Below are 11,122 nucleotides of genomic sequence, written 5' to 3'. Positions count from 1 at the left end.
CAAGAATTTGATTTGCATATTGTTGATAGAAAGGGAGCTGAGAACCCCGTTGCAGACAACTTGTCTAGGTTAGAAAATGTTCTTGATGACCCACTACCTATTGATGATAGCTTTCCCGATGAGCAATTAAATGTCATAAATACTTCTTGTACTGCTCCATGGTATGCTGATTATGCTAATTATATTGTTGCTAAATTTATACCACCTAGTTTCACATACCAGCAAAAAAAGTTTTTCTATGATTTGAGACATTACTTTTGGGATGACCCACGTCTTTATAAAGAAGGAGTAGATGGTGTTATCAGACGTTGTGTACCTGAGCATGAACAGGAACAGATCCTACGCAAGTGTCACTCCGAGGCTTATGCAGGTGTCGAGACCCCGATTCCAAGTCACACCGATCTAGCCTGTAACACCTCATATCACTTTGCGGCCTCACGCACGGTAGTCCCACGGGTGTCGCCTTACCATGGTCCGGGACCGTTTGCGCCTTTTGGCTCACGTATATGACAGTGTCGCTAGCATCCATATGACAGAGAACCCGGGCCGACATGGCTAGTCGTGAACCCAAAGCGGCACTAACGTATGGGGACAGGCATACATGAATCAACATCGAACGTGTCGGTCAGCAGCGTGTGAATCCGGGCTGTAGCACTGGGCTAACAGGACTCCGGGAACCCGGGCTGTAGCAGGCTAGGCAGGACTCCGGATGTCACCGCATGACATTTCCCCGAAGGGACAGACACAGGAACGAAGTGAATCACATGCCGGCCAGTCAAGTGTTCCGGAGCAGTAGTGCTGGGCTAGCAGGACTCCGGTGAACCGGGCTGTAGCGGATTACTATGGCTCATGGAGCACAAGACTACATTTCCCCATAAGAGAGGCTACCAAGGATACACAACTAGGTTGTCTGATCCCACACATACCAAGCATTTCAATCATACACACAATATGCTCGATATGTGCAAATACAACATGGCATCACAACAAGACTCTACGACTCAGAGTATTTATTCATTAGGCTCCGAAGAGCCAGATATTACAAACATGGGTCTCATGACCCAACATTCAAGGCATACAAGTCAAAGCACATGCGGAAGCTTAACATGTCTGAGTACAGACATCTACAAAAGAAGAAAGGCTGCGAAGCCTGACTATCTACCAGATCCTGCCGAGGGCACAAGATCGTAGCTGAGGTAACAAGCTAAACGTCGAAGTCCACATGGAACTACTAGCGAGACTGATGTCTCTCTGCAAAACATAAAATAGGCAAACGTGAGTACAAATGTACCCAGCAAGACTTACATCAGAACTAGCTACATATGCATCGGTATCAACAAAGGGGGTGGTGGAGTTTGACTGCAGCAAGCCAGCTTGACTCGGTGGCTATCCTAAACTATGACTGCAAGTAACTCTTTGAGGTGGCGCACACGAGTCCACATAATCACCATATCAATACTCCACTATGGATCCGCTCCCGTCTCCCTACAAGAACGCCATCCATCGCACTCACGCTTATCTTGCGCATTTTAGAGTATCCACTTTCACTTGTCTATGAACTGTTATAGGTAACCCAGAAGTCCTTTACCGCGGACACGGCTATTCGAATAGATGATGTTAACCCTGCAGGGGTGTACTTCGACACACACGCTCTCACCACTTACCGCCGTTTACACGACATGTACTCGGCAACCTTCAAGCGGAAGCCCAGCGAGGGTGTCGGCCACAGCCTACCTAAACACTCAAGTCTCTAGTCCAGGTTTATCGCCTATTCAGGTTCCATCCGTAGGGAGTCCGGCCGAGGTTTCCACATACGGCCCCGAACGATGTGTGCAGGGTTCCCGAGACACCAAACGGGCGCCCGGTACATCGTGCCACGTGCCTACCGCATCACAGCCCACCCCTCGGTCAGCGCTGTCCACGGCTTCCAGCATACTACAAACACCAGAAACTACTTGCAACTCCTGGACAGAGGACAAGGGTGATTAAGAATCCGAGAGGGTCCATTGGTTTCGGGCCCAATGCGTGGTAGTAACTGTATCATGGATCACAAACACAGAACTCGGTTCCTGAGGACGGCTTCAATGAGACAACCCACCATGTACTCCTACATGGCCTCTCACCGCTACCTTTACCAAATCGTGTTCACACACTTAGCTCACACACAGTAGGATATGTTCATCACCACTCCAATTCATCCCCGATGAATCAGACCCGACTCAACTCTAAGCAGTAGCAGGCATGACAAACAAGCATGAATGAGTAGGCACATCAGGGCTCAAACAACTCCTACTCATGCTAGTGGGTTTCATCTATTTACTGTGGCAATGACAGGTCATGCAGAGGAAAGGGGTTCAACTACCGCAACATGTAACAATTGAATCGATGTTGTCCTAATGCAGTAGAAGAGAGCAGGAGCGAGAGAATGGGATTGTATCGGAATGAACAAGGGGGTTTTGCTTGCCTGGCACTTCTGAAGATATTATAGTTCTTCATCGGTGTCATCGAACTCATCATCGGAATCACGGCTATCGAGAGGGGACGGTTACCGGCAAACAGAGAAGGACACAATCAATGCAATGCGACAATATGATGCATGGTCATGACATGTCAAGAATGTTATGGTTTACACTAATGCATCTAACAACAGTTTAAATGAGGTCCGTATGAACTAAGGGTTCATATGCACTAAGGGTTCATATGCAAACTCCATATTTAGCATTTATAATGTCATTATCATGTTTTCACCTGTACAGCAGGTATAACCTAGTTTGACATGCATGAAAATGATATATATGGATAGATTGCATTTTTCTGATAATTTTTCATATATAAATTATTTCATTCTGAGCTACGGTTGATTTTATATGATTTTTAGAAGTTTATACTATTTTCTGGAATTTCCTGAATAAACTTAAATCCAGATAATGCTTTACTGCGTCAGCCTAACGTCGGTGTGACGTCAGCAAGTCAACTAACCCGGTCAGGTCAAACCTGACCAGTGGGGTCCACTGGTCAGTGACTCAGTCAACTAAGAGGGTTAATTAGCACTAACTAAAAGTTAATCTAAGCTAATTAGTCCATGGACCCACACGTCAGTGGCTGTGTGTTTAAACTTAAGTTAATTTAACACTTAGCTAATTAATAGGGGCCAGGGCCCACTAGTCAGCGGCTAACCTAACTAACCTAAATAGGATTAGCCCTAACTAACTTAGTTAGTCGGGCGGGGCCCACATGTAAGTGAGAGAGAGAGGTCAAACCTCTGGTCAGACGGGGTCAAACCCCAGGTCAAACGGGTCAAACACGCCGGCGACTCGACGCCGGCGAGGCCCGAGACGGCGGCGCGGCTCGAAAAACGCCCACAGGGCACGGATGAGGCCGTTCTTGGGCTCATTGGAGAGCTCTTGCAGGCGCGCGTCGAATGGTGGTAGTGGCTGGGCCTGTGGTGATCGGAGTCGACGGCGGCGAGCTCTTTTGCGGCCGCCAGAGTTCGGGTGGGTGCGGGGTTAGCGCTGCGGCTTGCAAACAAACTGGCTATCGCGCTAGCGTTGCTCTACGGGACGTCGCGAGTGCAACGGACGCACGCGCGGGGCCATTTGGTCGCCGGAGCCACGGCGGCGACGAGCTCATGCGGCGGCGAGCTTCGGGCATGGTGGCTAGTGTAGCTAGAGCTCAAAATCGAGCACGGGAGTAGGGGGAAATGGTTCAGGGGCTCAGAGTGATCTCAAGGGAGGACTCGGCGGGCTCGGGGAGGCGGAGACGGCGGCGAATCGAACGACGGCGTTCGTCGGAGCTGACGAGGAAGATGGCGACGGTGACGATGCTGCAGGGCATCCACGGGCGCATTCTTCGGCTTGGAGCTTCACAGCATCGAGGCGGAGCTAGAGGTCACAACCATGGGGCAAGGGGACGGTGGTGGGCGCGGTGCTTTGCGGCGGCGGGCACCGGCCGGTTTGGGCGGCCGTGAGAGAGAGAGCAGAGGAGAGGAGGGCCACGGGAGAGAGTGAGAGAGGTCCATGGGGGTGCGTGGCGACACGGGAGAGATCCAGGGTGACGGGGACGCAGGCAGGCAGGGTGGAGGTGGCCGGGGCGCGTGCGGGCGCGCTGGGTCCACGCGCTCTGCCTACTGGCCTGGGGAGGAAGACGACAGGAAGGAGGAGGTGGGCTGGGCCGAATTTGCTAGGCCACCAGGTAAGTGGGCCTCAGGTAAGTCTCTGCTTCCTTTTTTTATTTCTTTCTGTTTTCTATTTTTGCTATTATGTTTTGATTTAGTTCAAAGACCAAACCATTTTCAAAATTCATGAAAATAATTGTGTAAATTAAATGGACTTATCCAAAGCTACACAACAATTTCCAGAATTATTGAACAATTATTTATTATATAACAAATATAGATCCAATTCAAATATTTATTGGATTAATTCAAAGGCCCAAAATAAATATGTTAAACCTTCCAAAAATATTGGTTTGAATTTTATTCTTGCCAATATTTTTCAAGGTTTAGCAGGAACATTTTCTTAGGCTTCTTTGAGAGGATTTTAATGTTGATCATTTTTAAAAGGTTTCTGAGGCTTTGAAAATTCCTTAATTCAAATTTCATTTGAATTTAAACATGATGCATGGAGGCAAGAAAAATCAAGCAAGGGCTGATCTGGGGCTGTGACAGCTCACCCCCACTAAACAAGAATCTCGTCCCGAGATTCAAGACGTGAGGTAAGAAGATAGAGGGGTACGAGCTAACATGATCTTCACGATCCAGGTTGCACTTCATAAGAACGTTGATTCGATCACCATCTTTGTCTCGATGTCTTGCTCTGAGAACTCCAACTGACAAGACAACAAGAGGAAAGGGAAAACTCTAGAAGGATCGATCTTCTCGAATATCGAACAACTCAGGATCAACTCATGGAGGGAGGCATTGAAACATCTCTCGAGCTGAGAGGCAAAACATGCACCAGGAGGGACAGAAGAAACAATTTGACGAGGGTTTCAAAGTAGCGAGGAAAAATTGCCATGATTCCATAACGGGGCACCTTGGGGAAGGTGACTCGTAGAGTTATTCCCTTAAGCGGCAAAAAGAATTACTTTTGATACAAAGATCATTGAAACTCTTCATACCAGCTTAGGGCAATTTACAATTGATCGTTTGAAAAAAAAACTCGAAGAAATGGCATACTCGGACTAGGATGGATGACGTGGACTACCTTGTTGAAGACAACGCAATGGATGACTTTTGCTTATCACCGGAAATGTATGGGACCCATGGTAGGACCACTTTTGAAGATGATCCTGACCAGAGATTACCGAGAAGGGTAGTCCTTGGTAGAATGGCACAATGGCGGTGCAAGCTAGGAACAAAATGCTATTTCTGGGAATGATTCTGGTAGCTGGGAAATAACTTAACAGTCGAGAGTGATTCCACTGCTTGAATGGTTATGGCCTAATCGAAGAAACTGAGAGCGGATCCCAGTTAATGCCGACGATAAATCCTAGTGCTTGCGCGTGCTCTCAAGAACTTGAGCATTTCCATATTCATCAAGGTTCTACCAACATCCGTGCCGAGGATCCGGGAAACACATCATACTACCCTGATGAACGGTGATGGAGGATGCAGGTGCAAAGGAGGACAACACTTTCTCAGATTTCACCTTAGCGAAGCCAAGGGAGCAAAATCTGGATGATCGACCGGGAGACATTTAGCACTCCGCTTCTAATGTTCTCCTTGATGTTCTAGCGTAACCCATTAGATGTGGTTTGGTATCTTGAGCATCAAGTAGTAGGTCGGACTTCGGGTGCGCAGGAATCCATAAGGAATAACTGCGGGAGTAAATCCTACGGAATCCTTATGGGGAGGTGGCCAACTTACTTAATCAAGATACTACAATAATAGGTCTTCCGGCTGGGTGTGTTGGCCACGACATCCACTTTACCGGTTATCGAGAGACCAATATTATAATTCTTGGAAAATGTTCCAACCATCATATCTGCCCGAGATTCAGATCTGGTTGGTGTCAGGATATTCCAGACTCATCAAGTCTAGAAGGAAAAATGAAAGTTTGCAACACAAATCGACGAGATGACGTTGCGAGATTCTCAGGGGATGAACTACGATAGCAAGCTCCAAAACATGAGCTGGTTCTGCTACAACATGTGAACACGCTGTCCCAGACAAGCATGACCACATAGTAGTCTTAGAATAAAACACTACCGGGTTCTGGTTGGGAACCATCGACGAGGATATCGAAGTTCTTTCATAAGTCCGGATTAGCTCTTATGAAGGAACTCCTTCTCCTTAAACAAGTCAGTTAGTGGCTTGGTGTGCTAAGGATACATATAGAATGAAGGTTGCAAGTCTCCAAACCACGGTATACTTCGCACATATGCATGACTGACTTGGGATGATTCCAGAGGAAGCAAAACAAACTTTCTCGAATTCACGGCGGCAACTTGCATCTAATGCACATGAATTAGAGTAAGTCACTTCTTTCATCCAACATATGCTTCATGAACGGAACACGAAGATAATGCTTATAAAGTTTCCAATACTAGCTGGATGTTCAACACGAGTCACGGAGAAGGTAGCAGTGCTGCTGATGGGCTCAACAACAATGCATCCAGGTTTCCATGGAGATGGAATTCCATAATTATGTGAACAAGTGATAGCATTGGTCAGACCCAAAAGATATAATGGTGTATGCTCGAGGGATCAACCACGAGTAAGACAACATTATGAACATCGTTGGTTCTGATTTGATTTGATGATAGCCCAAGTTCAAATCAAAGTTTGACAAGATGATGGTCCCAACAACTGATCACATGGACCAATCGATGAAGATATCATCTATCTTCACACACACACACAAGATATCCCTTGGAAATGAACTAAGCTGGCAAGCTTTTATCTTCCAACTCTCCAAGTTGTTGTTTAGCTTAACCAACTAGCTCAGGGGTATCCAACACAGATTCTTGGAGAAGGGGTGGTTTATAGGAAAACCAACTTGATCACGAACTCAACATATCGGTCAGGGGACGACCTAGTGATACTTCCGTGAAGATATCTGGAAAATCACGAACCACCGATATGTCTCTAAGCTCGAGAACAATCTTGCTTTTCAGGGCAAGACGATATGACCGAATAAGCAAAGACTGACAGTATCCTAACTCGTTGATCGAAAAGTGCACCGGAAATAAGGACTAGGTAGCACGATCAACCTTAGGATGTGATTCAGTAACCAACACGCTAAGGATGAAATTATTGTCCTTTAACTACCAAGCAACGGAGTTGCCAGGAGTATTGATTTCACACATCACAATTCACTTGTCGGCATTCCAGTTGTAACAACATGGGACCAAGAAATGGGTGATGATGGCGAGGAGTATCACTGCGTCAAGAATTCATAAGAGGTGGTGCAATTCCTACGATATTCTCGACATAAAGGGGGTAATACTCGAAGGTAGAACAGAACAAAAACTGGATTGGCATTTTGATCTGCGGAGTACAACTACTTTGACCCAATCCCAGAGATGGACGAGGTACTGGAGTTTGTTTCTCCTAGTCATTCCGGATTAGAATGGCTTGACAGTCCACAAGAATAATAGGCATCGATAACACAAATGCACAATTGCCCCTGACTATCAATTGATAGACGAGGGCCAGAAAATAACTAAAGAGGGACAACCCAAAGGAACATATGTTTTTCTGAGTTGTGGATGCATGGATTAGTATGTCGAACTAATTCATCATATCTCTTCCGGATAACCCATGCAGAGGAGGAAGGACTGGCAGAGTCACAATATGAATGGAGTACTCCTCAAGAGCGCCCTGGTTGTGATCTTTTGGTTAAAAGAACTTCTGCCATGATGGTTCATGGTATTGGAAGAATGAAATACCACGGACCTCGAGGACTCATGCAAAGGTTACTAATAACCTAAAGGAACGAGCAAACACTATCAACAGGAGGTAAGCGGAGTGAATCTTGGGCTCAAGAACCCAGAAATAGAATGCTACTAACTAAATGGCATCACGGGATGCTTTCGAGAATAGTGGCCAGAATCATCACACTGGGGATGCGAGCATTGCTAGATTACTAAGTAGTCCTCTAAGACACCTAGGGTCATAATAATAACTCCAACATATATGTCAAGGCAGCAGAGTACCTCAACTCAACGATTAGTGTGGTTAATCTGGCCCAAAGGAACATCGAGAACGGAAAGAAGGGATTTGCAAATGCATCAGATTATTTAGAAGCCTGGGATGACTCGGACAACATAACGGCTGTAAATGCTCACAAGAATTGAGACATCCTGCAAAAATGGTGGCGTAACCACCCAGAAGCACAATATCAAGGTTCCGAGATCAACAGTTAACATACGGAAGTAGTAGAAACTGAATTGAGGCTTCAGACCAACAATCCTACGAGTCTACGGATTAGTAACACGTGATCCTATTAGAAAGATGAGAAGCCTAGTTCTTAATCCCCGTAGAAGAGGAAAGGGTGACTCAGATCAGAAGGGCATAAGGTATAAGAAGTAAAAAGAGCCTTACGTTCCCTCCCACAATCAATTCCCTTATATAACTAAAGCATTTCTAGACACAACTTCGATCAGTTTGGCTTGGTAATCCTACAGGCAGCCTGGCTCTGATACCAATGCTGTCGGGACCCCGATTCTAAGTCACACCGATCTAGCCTGTAACACCTCATATCACTTTGCGGCCTCACGCACGGTAGTCCCACGGGTGTCGCCTTACCATGGCCCGGGACCGTTTGTGCCTTTTGGCTCACGTATATGATAGTGTCGCTAGCATCCATATGACAGAGAACCCGGGCCGACATGGCTAGTCGTGAACCCAAAGCGGCACTAACGTATGGGGACAGGTATACATGAATCAAGATCGAACGTGTCGGTCAGCAGCGTGTGAATCCGGGCTGTAGCACTGGGCTAACAGGACTCCGGGAACCCGGGCTGTAGCAGGCTAGGCAGGACTCCGGATGTCACCGCGTGACATTTCCCCGAAGGGACAGACACAGGAACGAAGTGAATCACATGCCGGCCAGTCAAGTGTTCCGGAGCAGTAGTGCTGGGCTAGCAGGACTCCGGTGAACCGGGCTGTAGCGGATTACTATGGCTCATGGAGCACAAGACTACATTTCCCCATAAGAGAGGCTACCAAGGATACACAACTAGGTTGTCGGATCCCACACATACCAAGCATTTCAATCATACACACAATATGCTCGATATGTGCAAATACAACATGGCATCACAACAAGACTCTACGACTCAGAGTATTTATTCATTAGGCTCCGAAGAGCCAGATATTACAAACATGGGTCTCATGACCCAACATTCAGGGCATACAAGTCAAAGCACATGCGGAAGCTTAACATGTCTGAGTACAGACATCTACAAAAGAAGAAAGGCCACGAAGCCTGACTATCTACCAGATCCTGCCGAGGGCACAAGATCGTAGCTGAGGTAACAAGCTAAACGTCGAAGTCCACACGGAACTACTAGCGAGACTGACGTCTCTCTGCAAAACATAAAATAGGCAAACGTGAGTACAAATGCACTACTGGAATCAGCTAATTTGCCATCTGCCAGCTCTTTGCCGTCTGCTAGCTGATGGCAAAGAAGCTCTTTGCCATCAGCTACCAAAAAGCGGACGGCAAAGAAATGGCAGACGGCAAAGAAGCTCTTTGCCATCAGCCAGCTCTTTGCCGTCCGCTAGCAGACGGCAAAGAATCTTTGCCGTCCGCTGGCGGACGGCAAAGAGGGCCCCACCTCTTTGCCGTCCGCCAGCGGACGGCAAAGAGGCAAAAAGGCGGACGGCAAAGATTAGCGGACGGCAAAGAGCCGATTACCTAACGGCCCGTACCCCCCCGCCCGTTACTCTCTGTTCTCTCCTCTCTCTCCTCCCCGACGCACCCCGCCACCGTGCACATCCCGCCCGCCCGCCGCCGCCGCCCCCGGCACTCGCCGCCCGCCGTCGCCCCGCCACCCGCCGCCCCCCACCCCTCCGCTCCCCACCCCTCCGCCCCGTCGCCCCCTCCGCCCCGTCGCCCCGTCCGCCCCGTCGCCCCCCCACCCGCCGCCCCGTCGCCCCCTCCGCCCTGTCGCCCCCACCCCTCCGCCCCGTCGCCCCCCTCCGCCCCGTCGCCCCCTCCGCCCTGTCGCCCCCCACCCCTCCGCCCGGCCAGCGCCACCCCGCCGCCCCTCCGTCGGCGGCGCACCCGCCGCCCCTCCGTCGGCGAGCGCCCCTCCGACGCCCCTCCGTCGGCGAGCGCCCCACCCCTGCCGCAGGTGAGCCCACCCCTCTTCTCCTTTTTTTTCTTCTGTTTTTTCTGTTTTTTTAGTTTAGTTTAGTTTTTTAGTTTTAGATTTTTAGTTTTAGATTACTTTTAGTTTAGTTTTAGATTTAGTTTAGTTTAGTTTTATATTTTTAGTTTAGATTACTTTTAGTTTAGTTTTAGTTTTGTTTTAGGTTACTTAGTGGTAGGTTTAAGAAGAGGAAAAAGGAGAAGAAGAAGAAGAAGAAGAAGAAGAAGAAGAGGAGGAGGAGGAGGAGAAGAAAGAAGAAGAAGAAGAAGAAGAAGAAGAAGAAGAGGAGGAGGAGGAGAAGAAAGAAGAAGAAGAAGAAGAAGAAGAAGAAGAAGAAGAAGAAAGAGGAGAGGAGGAGGAGGAGGATGAGGAGGTGACACCCCGACACGACACCCCGGCACGACACCCCGACACGACACGACACGACACCCCGACACGACACGACACCCCGACCCCGACACGACACCCCGACACCGACACCCTGACACCACACCCACCCTTACCCCGACACCGACACGGCACCCCGACCCCGACCCGGCACCCCGACCCGACACCCCGACCCCGAGACCCCGACCCCGAGCCTGACCCGACACCCCGACCCCGACACCGACACGGCACCCCGACCCCGACCCGGCACCCCGAACCCGAGACCCCGACCCCGACCCTGAGACCCCGACCCCGAGCCTGACCCGACACCCCGACCCCGACACCGACACGGCACCCCGACCCCGACCCGGCCCCCGACCCGACACCCCGACCCCGAGACCCCGACCCCGACCCCGAGACCCCGAGCCTGACCCGA

This window comes from Triticum aestivum, chromosome 5D, assembly GCF_018294505.1.
Source record: "Triticum aestivum cultivar Chinese Spring chromosome 5D, IWGSC CS RefSeq v2.1, whole genome shotgun sequence".
NCBI classification, from domain to species: Eukaryota; Viridiplantae; Streptophyta; class Magnoliopsida; order Poales; family Poaceae; genus Triticum; species Triticum aestivum.
The sequence above is the reverse complement of the archived record's forward strand: the minus strand, read 5'-3'. Positions refer to the sequence as shown.